The sequence below is a fragment of the Prenolepis imparis genome, unplaced genomic scaffold, assembly GCF_030444845.1.
Source record: "Prenolepis imparis isolate NDT839.2.m4 unplaced genomic scaffold, iyPreImpa1.0 SCAF_9, whole genome shotgun sequence".
NCBI classification, from domain to species: domain Eukaryota; kingdom Metazoa; phylum Arthropoda; class Insecta; order Hymenoptera; family Formicidae; genus Prenolepis; species Prenolepis imparis.
Genome location: NW_028141167.1, coordinates 14,718,365 through 14,731,805, shown reverse-complemented (window position 1 = coordinate 14,731,805; position 13,441 = coordinate 14,718,365).

Here is a 13,441-nt window from a genome sequence, read left to right as displayed (position 1 = left end):
TCGCTTTTACCTGGCTTATCTCAGGGGTCCGTTCGTCGGTACTTACCTTTTCGGTAAGGGAATTAAATCCCTTTTACGCGGGATAGGACCTTGTGCGATCTCGGGGGATATAGGAAGGAACACAGGGGTTTAAATAAGACTTTAAATTCGCGTAATGTAAATAATTATCATTTATTCAAAAAATAAAATCTTAATAATATTCGGAGAATTAGACATTTGAATTTGTGGACATGTATAAACAATTATATATGAGTGTGTGTGTAACGTTGATATGAAATTCGACTCGTCAGTGAGGTCGATGACCTCGGGACGGAAAGGAGAAGAAGGAGGAGCGGAGATTTCGGACCTGACGATAGAAAGCGCTCTCGGAACTCCTGCGAATCGTGCAGGTCGTAGTGATGTGCTATGAGGCGGTTGAGGATTCGCGTTGGCTTTTGATCGTCCCGTTTCAATCGGAGAGCGCGTTTCAATGCTCGACGGGCAGCGATTTCCACTACGGATTATTAGGTTTAGTCGCGATTCCGGGGATTTATTCACTTCCGTGATCGTAGAAGAATGAGAGTACTCACTATTGGCTGTATATTATTTGGTGAGCGGGTTGGCAGCTATAGGTTGATCCTCAGGATCGATGGTTCCTTCGAGTGGTGTGGGCGAAGGTTGACTAGCTGGTTGTTGAGCCCCGATGGTCACAATATATGCTTAATGCGAGGATCCAGTATGAAGTGCGTAACTGCCACGACGTAGGCAGAATTAACGAGAGCGTTCTTGGAAGATTCGCTGCTTTTATACTATTCGTCTGCCCTTCTTATAGGGCAAAGGGCGTCTTCTTTTCTTGTAACTCATAGTCATACGTTCGGTGTTTAATCCCTTTTGCTCAACGTATTGCTCTCTTGTATGAAGGGTTCTTTCCTAATTCTGATCTTTAGTCCGCTGATAGCGTGTGTCGATCGTGATATTTCAACATTACCTATGACTTATTGATCAAAGTGTAGGTTTCGTAATCTCACCGGTCGAGTTGTTTCACAATCACTGTCTTTCTCCGTTTAATTCTTATAACTAATTTCGGTCTTATAATTAATATGTTCGCGGAACGCGAATCTGCGTAAATCGGGGAGGAGAAAAGAATCGTGCAGTCCACAGGACGTAACACCCCCCGTCTTAGACAAATGTTGGGGGTGTAACACAACATTTGCAAAAAAGAAATAAAAATTTTCGATTCTTTTCTTGCCGCGATTTGTGAATATCGGTAGAAAGAATCACATTTAACCCGTTGGTTAATTGTGCTTCCTTTAGTTAACATGTATCTCTTTTTTGAAAAGGAGGAAAGAAAAAGGCGACCACCAAAACCCCTTCCTTATTCTTTCGTTCTTTTCTTACATTTTTTTTTAAATTTTATTTGTAAGGACGCGTTTCGTGCGCGTGGAATCTTTTTCCCTTTATTTGTCCATATCGATAAGTAGGAGGTGTGAAATATTTTTGAAATGACACGCGGTTTACTGCCTGATCGTTGATAGTGATTTATGGTTGTTTCCCTCTTTTTCCTTTTACCGTTCTTCTTTCCTTCTGGGAAACACAGCTTGGCCCCATCCGTCTACCAGGTTCGTAGTTGACGTATAGAAATTCTTCTATACATTCGATACGTTCTTCTGCAGGTTTTATTAGTACGATTATTATTTCGCACTTAGTGCAGTTTGTTTGGTTGTCTGCTGAGTCCTTATGGACTAGATTGTGGGGTGGTAGTGTCATATACTCCTCCTTGGTTGGTATTTTATTATAACATTCTTGGCAGATTTTAGAGTAGTCTTCAGTATTTTGATAGATGTTCCCCCGTGCTTGTATGACACATCGGATTTCCATCAATTTTAAATAAGTTTCAGAGTGATCTTGTGGTCTCACGCCGTCGATGGGTTTTTGCCGTATTTCTTCTGTTATTTCAGGAGTCCATTGGAGTTGATGATATATTGGCATTGTTATACTGGAACTGACGATCAGGTAGTTTTTCTATAGAATGGAAAATGATTCCACCTTCACGATTATGAGGAATATTAAACTAAAACATGAGGGTGGATATTATGTATATGTATATAATAAGATGATATATAGTAAATTCCTTCTCCTTTTTTATTATCATGAAACTGTTGGTAAAATATAAACTTGGTTAAAAAAAAAGGACAATATTTTATGTACTTAAGGTTATATATAATTTTTTTGTTTTTATATATGTATAAAGGGAAGGTATTTAACGAAATATAACATATGAATAATATAGAGTATACGAGGTTATAAAGAAAATACAATAGTTTAACTTAAGATTACGGATGAATATATATATGCGTATATATATATATATATATATATGTTTTCATTTATACGGCGGGTTCGACGTCGGCTGTGATTTTTGTGTGCAGTTCTGCATGTCCTAGTTTGACAAGCACGTCTCTAACGTTGTATGCTGTGTTGAACTCGCTGTCGGTTTTCATGTGTAGTTTTACGAGTGCCGCTCCTTGTCTCAAGGGATTATGTTAATCCATCCTTGTTGTTTTTCTAGAAGGAGTTGACATAAGTGGCGTGTCCTCCTGGGCCAAGTGGTTTTGTTGGTGGGGGCCTTGGTATAGGCTAACCCGCAGATAATGGCCTGCCATGGCAATTCTTTGAATCTATCTTCCAGGATGTAGACATCGTTCGCGTGGTGCCAGGTTGTCCTGCCCCAGTCGCTTAGTACTACCTGGACCATCCAGGTAGTTTTGTTGATGCTTCTGATGAAGCCGCGTCTCCATGTTTCTTTCTCTTTGATTGCGATATCCATTTCTTCTTTCATGTTTTCGGGTAAAATATATAAGGATTTTGCTCTCCTGTCCATTCGAAACTTGAGCTCCTCTTCCATCTCTTGGAGGTTTGCTTCGCCGTTTTTTAATTGTGCCCAGAAGAGGAGTGGTGAATCCGCTCTCAGTATTGTCACTTCTAGGCGACTGCGAGTCAGGAACTCCGTTTCGATGTACTGGATCTCCATTTCTGTAGTAGATATTATATTTAATATGTTGAAGTGGTAATGAAATTGTTGTCTTTATGTATGGAGAAATCCGGCGGTATGCCTTATGGTCTTAAATATATAATTGATAGTAAGAGTGGATTATATTATGTTGTAATTTTATAGGATGTATATATTTATTTATATGGATGGATTAACATTAGCATCGGTTTGAGCGCTGATTTTTGCGAGTCCCATTTGAATCAGTGTGTCCCTGACGTTGTATACAGAATTAGGAAAGATGTGGTTTCTTGATTGAATTTCTAATTTTACGAAGGCCGCTCCATCCCGTGGGGGGTTAATTATGTTTATCCATCCTTTATTGCCTTCGAGCATTGTCTGACATATTTTTCGAGTTAGTATTGGCCATGTTTTGGTTTCTTCGACGGGTTCTGTGTGTGCTAATCCACAGAGAAGCGCTTGCCAAGTCAGTTCTTTGAATCTGTCCTCGAGTATGAATACGTCGCACATGCGTCGCTGTACGAGTCGTCCCCAATCTCCTAGGATGACTTTAATTGTTAGGGTGTCCTCGTTTCCAACTGTCGCCTTCTTTAATTGCGACGTTTAGGTCTATTTGCATGGCTTTCGGCCATAAATGGAGGTATGAGGATTTTCTGTCCATTCTGAATTTTAATTCTTCTTCTAAGTTCTCTAGATCCTTTGCGCTGTTTTGGAGTTGTATCCAAAAGAGGTGTGGTGACTTTACTTTTATTACAGTCGCTTCTAGGCGGTTGCGTGTGAGGAGATCGGTTCTTAAATATTGAATATCCATTTTTCTCTGTAGGAAAAATTTTTAATTATATTAACGTTGGTTTTTCCAGCAGTTGTACGGTGTTGATTGTTATTTTTTTAAGGTTGGTATTAGTAATTCAATATTTGGATTCCCTGAGTTCGAGGGAATAAGTGTTATCTTCTCTTCTGGAGAGGAGGGGATAGACTGTTGTCGTTGTATTATCTTCACCGTTATGGAGTTCAAGCGTTTCACTGTCTGGGGCGGTTGGTTTCGATTTCGTTGGTCAGGGAGTCCCATAGGGCCCCTATCAGGTATAAGGACCACCCATATACGGTGTGTAGGGCGTAGCCATGGACTATGGTATCTAATATTAATTTCACGACCCTAATGGCCATGTATATTCCTAACAGTCCCGCGCTGAAAAATTAAAAATTTACTCCAGAATTTTTGCCAAGCGGATATTGCTATTTTTTCTATGGTTCTTGCGTCTAATAAGTTGGAAATCGACCCTTCTTCTAGAGAGATTGTTCTGCCCATTATTCCTCTTGCCAAGGTGTTAAGAACTGCAGGTCGTTCAGCTGGGAACATTATATGGTCTCTTAGGTCCTTTAAGTCCGTTTCTGAGTATATGCCGCTAGTAGCCAATGATCCTGAGCTGATGTATTTCCATACCGGTTTGGTTAAAGGTTTCATGATAATGGGCGGTATGGTATCCACCGGTCTCGGCATAAATTTATACCAGGAATCTCCCAACTGATACATGGCGGGTGCTAACGTATTACACGTAGTTTGTGTACCTTGTCGTAATAATATGTGAGTTTGTGGTGTTAAATAATATGTTCGATTTTCCCGGAGTACGGGTAATTGATTGAAACAACGGTCTGTTTGGGCGAGTGTAACTTCGACAGGTACGCATTTTACTATGTGTATTACTTCGCCGGCTTGTAGGGCCATATAACCGGGACCTTTCATCAATTGACTTGCGAAGATATCAGGAGATTGTGTGGCTATGGCTAAGGCGTTTTGTAACATGCGTTGCTCCAGGTTACATTGTTGAAGTAAAATATCATGATAAAGTTGGTTGATTTGTGTACGGATATGCTTCTCGTAGACGAACTTCGAATTCATGTACGTAAAGATATCAAGGTTTGAGATGCGTGATTGTTTTTTAAAGATGACGGTTCCGAGTACTGTTTCGAAAATCATTAGTTTAGGATGTTCTGTTCGTACGAGAGAGTATCCGCAATCTTCTTGCTTTCCTTTGCTGGTAAGAGCGAATATCACTTCTTGTGTGGTGAGAGAATAAACCGTTTGATGTTGTTCGTCGTCGACTATTTTATGAGCGTATCCTTCATATAATATGCCGTAATTATTGAACTTGCAAGGACCTACGGGTATAGTTTCCCAGTAGGTATCTCTTCCTTCAACGTCCACGCAATGTGTTGAACTGAATTCGCACGTGACGCCGGATCTAAGTTGTACTCTGTTGGTATTTATTCGTACGTCGGCGGTATAATCTTGTAATTGTTACAGTTCCTATTACGACAACTTCTGCCCATGTTCCGTAGGGGTCGGAGTACGCTCCTCCATAACATGAGCCGTCGTTGTCAATGTGACCGGCCAAAGTTATTGGACGTGCCGTGGTTGAATTTGATTTTATTCCTGTTATATATGTGGTTCCCATTCGATAGTCTCCTTGATTATGCATTCGTTTACAGGTTTCGCGGTTTATTTCCTCTATGTATGAGTATTTTCCGTTAAGTACATCCAAGGTGTGAGAAAACATTCCGCACTTTTTGATTAGTCTATCAATTTCGATTTTACATTGTACGACTTGAACGGCTTCGAATTCATTGATCTGCAGTAGTTGTACGTAAATTTGAGTTGAATTTACTTTCCTCTGAGGTATATCGGATTCTTCGGTATTTAGCAAGGATAACGTTGTCAGATTAGCAGATGATGAACCGCAGTCATATCCTATTACTCCAATAGTGTGAGGTAAATATTGTAATAGAATAATTAATAGTGCGGTTAATCTCCTGAGTCGAGGGACTTCCGAGAACCATCTGAAAGTTGGTTATTTATTATTAGATATTGGTTTGATGTGCGATATTCGTAGACGATTAGGATGTACTATGCGGCTGTTTTTCTTTATTTTGATCTTTACATTATTTTTATTTAATATCTCTAAAATTTCATGAGGTCCGGTATACTGGTCTCCGAATTTACCTGGTTTCGGTTCTTTTAACAAGAATACCTGATCTCCAGGTTTAAAGGTCTAAGGGTTTATTTTTTTATCGTAATATTTTTTTTATTTGACTTTTGCTGCTACTACGTTTTCGCGCGCATTATGTTGAATCGTGTGAAGTTGTGTGACAAGATGTATTAAATAGTCTTCATAATTTGCTAATTTATCTTCAGGTGGGAGAAGTTCATTTGACGGAACTCGTGCTATTTTCCCGAAAACTAGTTCGTACGAAGTGTGTTTTGTGGCTTCGTGTACGCTAGTATTATAATTGAACATAGCTAATCCGATCCATCTGTCCCATTGTTTTTGCTCGTTTGCGTATTGTTTTAAGTATTCGCTGAGTGCGTGATGTGATCTCTCCAATGATCCGTTTGATTGAGGATGAAAAGCTGTTGTGCGAAATTTTCGTATTTTGAATAATTTGGCAATTTTCTTCATTAAGTCGCTAATAAAATTTCTTCCTTGATTTGTAAGTATAGCTTTTGGCGCTCCGAGCACGCAAATAAAACGGTCTACAAAGGCTTCCGCAATGGTTTCTGAGGTTTGGTCAGGTAGCGGTATCCCCGTACAATATTTTGTTAGCTGATCTTATAGTGTTAAGATATATTCGTTGCCTCTTTCGGTCTTAGGTAGTGGGCCTACGATATCCATAGCTACTTTATCAAGCGAGGTACCAGGCGTGTCTGTGATTATCATTGGTTGTTTTGTTTTAACTCGAACGAGTTTTTTCAGTTGGCATTGTAAACATTGTTGTATGTGTTTTTGAACGTCTGTTTTTAAATTTTCCCAATAATAATTATGTTTAATTCTATTATATGTTTTAGTTACTCCGTGGTGTCCTCCTGTTGGTGAACAATGCATTTCGTCGATTATGACAGAACGCAGATCTCGCCGGATATTTAATTTGTCCATTGCAAATGATTATTTTGATTGCTGAGTTAATGAATATTAATTGCAGTCGTGCCTTGATATTGTTCCAGGGGACGTTATTAATAAAGTCGGTTTTTGCAATGCTAATTGTTTCTAATTTTAAATTTTTCGTTATGTTATTTAAATTTTTCATGGTTTTTACTATGTGATCGAGAGTTGCCGTAGGGCCTACTCGTTGTTCGTCGCTAACAGGTAGCGCGATGTGATAGTAGTGTTTGTATTTTATGGCCTTGGCCTCGCCCAAGGTAAGGGATCCTAAATTTGGTAGTTCGTTTCGCTCGAAAAGTTTCTGAGATCCGGAGTCTAAAGGATTTCCTTGGGTGTCAACAAAATATGCTACGTTATCTTTTCGTAGGAATAACAATTCACGAGAATCTATGATGTTGCTTTTAATTATTTTATTTTCGATAATCTTGGGTTTCGCTTTTTTTTCTTTCATTTTTTGATTAATAATGTCTTCTTCGTCTTCCCTTTTTTTTCGGCGTTGTCTGATATATTGTTTCTTTCTTCAACCTGTTCAATATTATTTTCTTTGTTAATTGTTTTTTTGTTTATTACTTTGTTTTGCAGTTTGGCTTCTTGTCTGTATTCTGTCTTGTTTAGGTGGATCGTGTATTAATACTTTTTCTGTAGTTTGTATTACGGTCGGTTCATTTATTTCTTCGAATGTAAAAGGTATAGAATCGTTATTATTTTCGACAGAATTAGCTTCAGGTATGGGTTCTTCGTTATCTGAGAGATATAAATGAAAATCGTCTTCCTCTTCTTCTTCTTCGCTATCTGATTCTTCTAACATTTTTGAAATTATTTCTGCATCTTCGGGGTTGTTTGGATTTAAGGTTTTTCTTTCTTTTATTAGTTTACAATCGATTTTTTCAAGCTTTATTGGATTTCTCGATAATGCGTCTGCATTTACGTTAGTTTTTCCGGCTTTGTGTACGACATCGTAATCGTATTCTGATAATTTTAGTCTCCAGCGTAATATTCGCATGTTTGCGTCTTAAGCATTTTTAAACCATAATAATGGTTTATGATCAGTGACTAAGGTAAATTTTCTCCCATATAAATACGGTCGAAAATGTTTGACGCAATATACTATGGCTAAAGCTTCCTTTTCGTATGTGTCATATTTTATTTCGTTATCGGTGAGGGTTCTAGAAGCGTACGCGATCGGTCGGTCTTTATTTATTTCTCCCTGTGATAATATTCCTCCTACTGCTATTCCTGATGCGTCTGTGGTTAAGATAAATGGTTTCGAAAAGTCAGGATATTGCAATACAGGTTCTTCACATAATTTTTCTTTTAAAATTTCGAATGATTCTTCTTGTACGGCTGTCCATTCAAAGCGAGTGTCGTTTTTCAGTAAGGTGGTGAGTGGTTTTGCAAACTTACAAGAATCGTCTATAATAACCTGCAAGTCCCAAAAATTGTTTAATGTTCTTCGGTGTTTTGGATCTTGGAAATTGTCGTACTGCTTCTAACTTTTTCGGGTCTGGTTTTACTCCATTTTTGCTAATTACGTGTCCTAAATGTTACTTCATTTTTTAAAAATTCACATTTGTCTGGCTGTAGTTTTAGGTTGGCTTTACGAAGTCGCTCTATTAACGCGTTATATTTTCGTTCATGTTCTTCTAAAGAGGTAGCATAAATAACAATATCGTCCATATAGACAAATAATTCTTCTCCTTGTAATCCAGTCAATACTAGGTCCATTAATCGTTGAAAGGTAGCGGGAGCATTTTTTAATCCGAAAGGCATCCGGTCGAATTCATAATGACCGAAAGGAGTGGTAAATGCTGTTTTATGGCCATCGGCAGGATCCATTTTTATTTGATGGAATCCGGAGGCTAGATCATATACGGAGAAGTACTGTGCTTCTCCTAATTGATCCAATATATCTACGATATTGGGTAATGGATAAGCGTCACTGATAGTTTTGTCGTTTAGCGCTCGAAAATCGAGAACCATCCTCCAGCGTTTGTTTCCCTTCGAGTCTTCTTTCTTTGGCACGATCCATATAGGCGTATTGTAAGGTGATTGAGACGGTTTTACGATGCCTCCTTCTAACAGTTCTTCTACCTGCCTGTTTATTTCCTCTTTGTGTAATTGCGGGAATCTATACTGACGAGTGTTAATTGGTCGATCGTCTGTAGTGGTTATTTGATGTTGTAAAACGTGAGTAGTGGTCAATTTTTCTCCAGGAACATAAAATCGATCTTAGCTGTTTGTTATTAATTTTTGTACATTCTCTTGTTCTTCTTTATTTAGATGGTTTAACCGAAGTAGTTCCATAATTTGAATGAATCGAGTTTCTTTCGGTTTTTCGGAAACTACTAGGCAGTTATGTAGATCGATATTTTCTACATTAATTTGTTGTTTTTCTTTATGATTTAATTTTCGTTTTCGTGGGAAATTTTTTATAATTTCTTGAAATTTGTCAAATAAGGATGCTGAGATTTTTGGAGACGGTCCTTTTTTATTCTTGACTGTTTTATTATTTATTTTTTCAATATCTTTATTATATTTTTGAGCTTCTTCTTGAAGATTTTCCATAGTAACTTGAGAGGTTTCTAGTTTATTATCATTTTTAATAGATAATCTAGTTTTCGAAAATGTGAATTTTGGAGAGGATAAAAGATCCTTTGAATTTTTGAAAGAAGATTGTGAAATGAGGTTTGGTAACTTCCCTCCTCGCAATCGACGGAGCTAGAATTTTCTGTCAAGGTTTGGAAATTCTCCTCCGAAATTCTAGAATTTTTTTTCTTTGGGAGGTTTTGATAACCTTCCTCTCCGATAATTTTTGGATTATCGAAATTTTGAGAAGAGGTTTGGTAACTTCCCTCTTCAAGGATTTTCGATTTATTATAATTTTCAGGAGAGGTTTGGTAACTTCCCTCTCCAAGGATTTTTGATTTATCATAATTTTCAGGCGAGGTTTGGTAACTTCCCTTTCCAAGGATTTTTGAATTATCGAAAGAGGTTTGGTAATTTTCCTCTTCGTGGTCCGTGTTAACGTTAGCCCGGTCGTTATCTGACCCTTCTTTATTATCGATAGTTTCGACATCGTCGTCAAATAGTTCATTCAATGGTTTTAAACGGAGTGTCGGTACCCGAACTTCTACTTCTTCATCTAGAGTGCTTATGATATATAAATATGCTTTTCCAGAAATATTTTCTACGATAGTATCTCCTAGGAAAATTCCATGTTTTATCTTTAATTTCGGTATATATCCTATTTTAATCTCAGGGTTCCCTATCCTCACGAAAAATAGTGATTCCGATCTTGGAGATACTGTTATGGTTTCTGGGGAGAAGAAAGGCACATTAATTCCGGAAATGTCTAAATGTCCTTGAGCGTAATCTATTTTTGAAATAGTTTGTTTAAAGAAGTCGTTTCCTAATATTCCGGATTGTGGAATCGGAAAATCGTTGGCCACGATATGAAATAGTACAGGTAATTCAAAGAGTGTTAGTGTAATTTCTCCTAGGGTATAAACAGGGTAATTGTTTATACCGTTTAATTTTAAAAGATTTGAATAATTAATATTCGTATCTTTGGGCACAAAATCTTCTTTGATTATATTTGGTCCGGATCCCGTGTCTAAGATAAAAGTTATTTGAGTGGTATTTTTATCGATTTTAACCTGCACCGTAGGCACGCGACTATGTTTGTCGAGGCTTACAGTTACAGGCCAGATTTCGGGTTCGTAGTTATTTACTTGGCTTGTCGCTGCGCGGATGGATGTGATGTCCGCTCGGCCCCCGATTTCACACCCGACGTCGAGGGTCCGTTGTAGTTTCCCTGCTCTTTTTCTTTGCGGCGATTGTTACTCGTAATTCGTAATTGACATGTATCGAGAAGATGGCCCTGTTCTTTGCAATATCGGCAGAATAAATTGTCTTTATGCGTTGGTATTGGATTGATTTTAGAGCGGCAATTTCCATAGATATGACCATAATTGTTACAAGTTTGACACACGATATTAGTATTGCGTTCATTTTGTTTCTTCCAACAATTATTAGCCGAATGACCGGATTTATCGCACCATTGGCAAATTACTGAAGATTTATTTGTTTGTTGATTAAAGTTATTCTGTCGACATGATTATGCATTATGACCAATCTTAGAGCATAATTGACAAGTAATGACCTTTTCCTGAATTACTTTAATTGATTGTCAAGATCGTGGGTCGCGTAACCGACATTTATCTGCGCTATGCCCGCGTTTTTTTACAAATTTGACAGATTAAAATATCCGTTCCGGTGTTTCCGAAAGGATTTTGATTTTGTGGTGAAAGTTGAGTGAGTTTTCGACAACTACTTGCTGCATGCCCTTCTTTATAACAGATTTGGCAGACTTCTCGAGATAGATTAACGGGTAGCGGTGAATTTTGACTTGATTTAGCGCCTTGTCGTAAATCTGTCATTTGTTGAAGCTCTCTTTCTATTTTTAACGCGTCGGCCACGGTTTCCTGTACGTTTAAGTCTCGCGCTATTCTTTGTTCTATTTCGGGTTTTAGTCCTCTAATAAAGCATTTACACATATCTGTTTCTATAGTTGCTTTTATATCTTGTTCAGGCATGACGTTCCCTGAGCTTCGATATGCCTCTAGTATTTGTTTTCCGAGAAGTTTAACCCGATTCGCGTAAGTGACGACATCTTCATTATTTTTCTGATAAACGCAACCTAATTCTCCTTGTAATTGGTAGACGTTTTTGGAGGGACCGTAAATTTTTTTCAAATACGTTGTTAATGCAGCTACGGTATTAAAATCTTGATCTTGTTTAGTACGACGCGCTCCCCCACTATTCGCGTTCTTATAACTTTAGCGAATTGACACTCTGCCTCTTTAGGGAGCATAGATTTTGCTTCCTCGCATCCCTCAATAAAATAATTTAGTGGGATGTTACTACCGTCGAAAAAGGGAACGGCTTCGACCGCGTATTTTAAAGTGGCGAAAGGATTAGCGTTAGCCATGTTTGTTGGTGGACCTCCGGATTCGCCGTTAGAATTATCGATATTAATTTTGAAAATCTGATTTTTTGAGTCAATAAATTCGACTTGGTCGGATTCGTCGGGTAATTCACTTATTTCGGTTAAATTAGAATCTCCTAAAAAATGTACGTGTCGAGGTGTAGATGTTGTGAATTTTGATTTAGATTCACGTGTTCTGTGTGGTGTTTCTAACGCGGTCTTGTAAAGTTCGTCTATTTCGTCTTTGTTCGTTGTGCTTCTAGTCCCTTTACTCATTCCTATTCCCAAAGATCGCATATTTCAATCCCGGACGAGCCTCCAATTAAACGTATGTTACGTCCTGGCCTGCACGAAGGAAAAGCCACTCGAAGGTCGTAACAGCGTTTTCCCGAAATCGGAGTGATTTCGGGTCGAACGGACTGTCTGGTCCTTTTGCAGGTCAACGACTGGATAGTCGCTTTTACCTGGCTTATCTCAGGGGTCCGTTCGTCGGTCCTTTTCGGTAAGGGAATTAAATCCCTTTTACGCGGGATAGGACCTTGTGCGATCTCAGGGGAAGTAGGAAGGAACGCAGGGGTTTTAACAAGACGCTAAATTTGCATAAAGTAACAATTTAGCATTTATTCAATATTAAATAGAAATAAACAAGAGATGAGTTAAACATTTGACTCTGAAATGTATAGATAGTTGTATAATTTTATGTGTGTATGTGTCGTGTTTCTACGGTTTCTTCGTCGGTGAGGTCGATGACCTCTGGGTTTTCAGGAGAGTTAGGAGGGGAATCGTTTATGGTTATTACTAGGGGGGAAGGGGATCTAAAAGAGTAGGTATCTTCTGATAGGAGGAGAGGGGAGTATGAAGGCTTGGGATAGTCGAAAGAAGATGAGGAAAGGAGTAAAGAGGTTGAAGAAGTCGAGGGTGATGAGGTGGATAAAGACCCCGAAAATGAGGTGGAATAGGAGGAGGAAGAGCGATTTCTTTTAGGAGCCGACGAGAAAAACCGCTCCCTGAACTCCTGATAATTGTGGAAGTCGTGCAATGTCATCAGTCTAGCGAGTGTTCGCATCGGCCGTGAATTATCTTGTTTCCACCGGAGGGCGCGTTTGACCGCTTGGCGGGCAGCGATTTCCATACTTGATCTGTACAAGTGGCTGGTCTGTGATGACAGTTCAGTCGACTCTCCGGATGGCTGGGTTCTCTCGAATTGCCGAATGAGTAGGATGCTGGCTGGTTGCTAACTGGTTGAGTTTGATGGTCACAGTGAGTGTGTATTACACGGTGCGCAAGTGCCAAGATGCAGTCGGAATGAGCGAGTCTTCTTGAAGATTTGTTGCTTTTATACTATTCGTCTGCCCTTCCTGTAGGGCAAAGGGCAGTTCCTGTCTTGTGATTCATAGTCACAAGTTCGGCGTTCTTTAAATCCCTCTTGCGTAAGAAGTTCTTTCTTAATTTGTTCTTTGGTCTGTTGATAACGTGTCGAGCGTGATATTTCATCATTACCTATGACTTATCGATTATTGTGTAGGT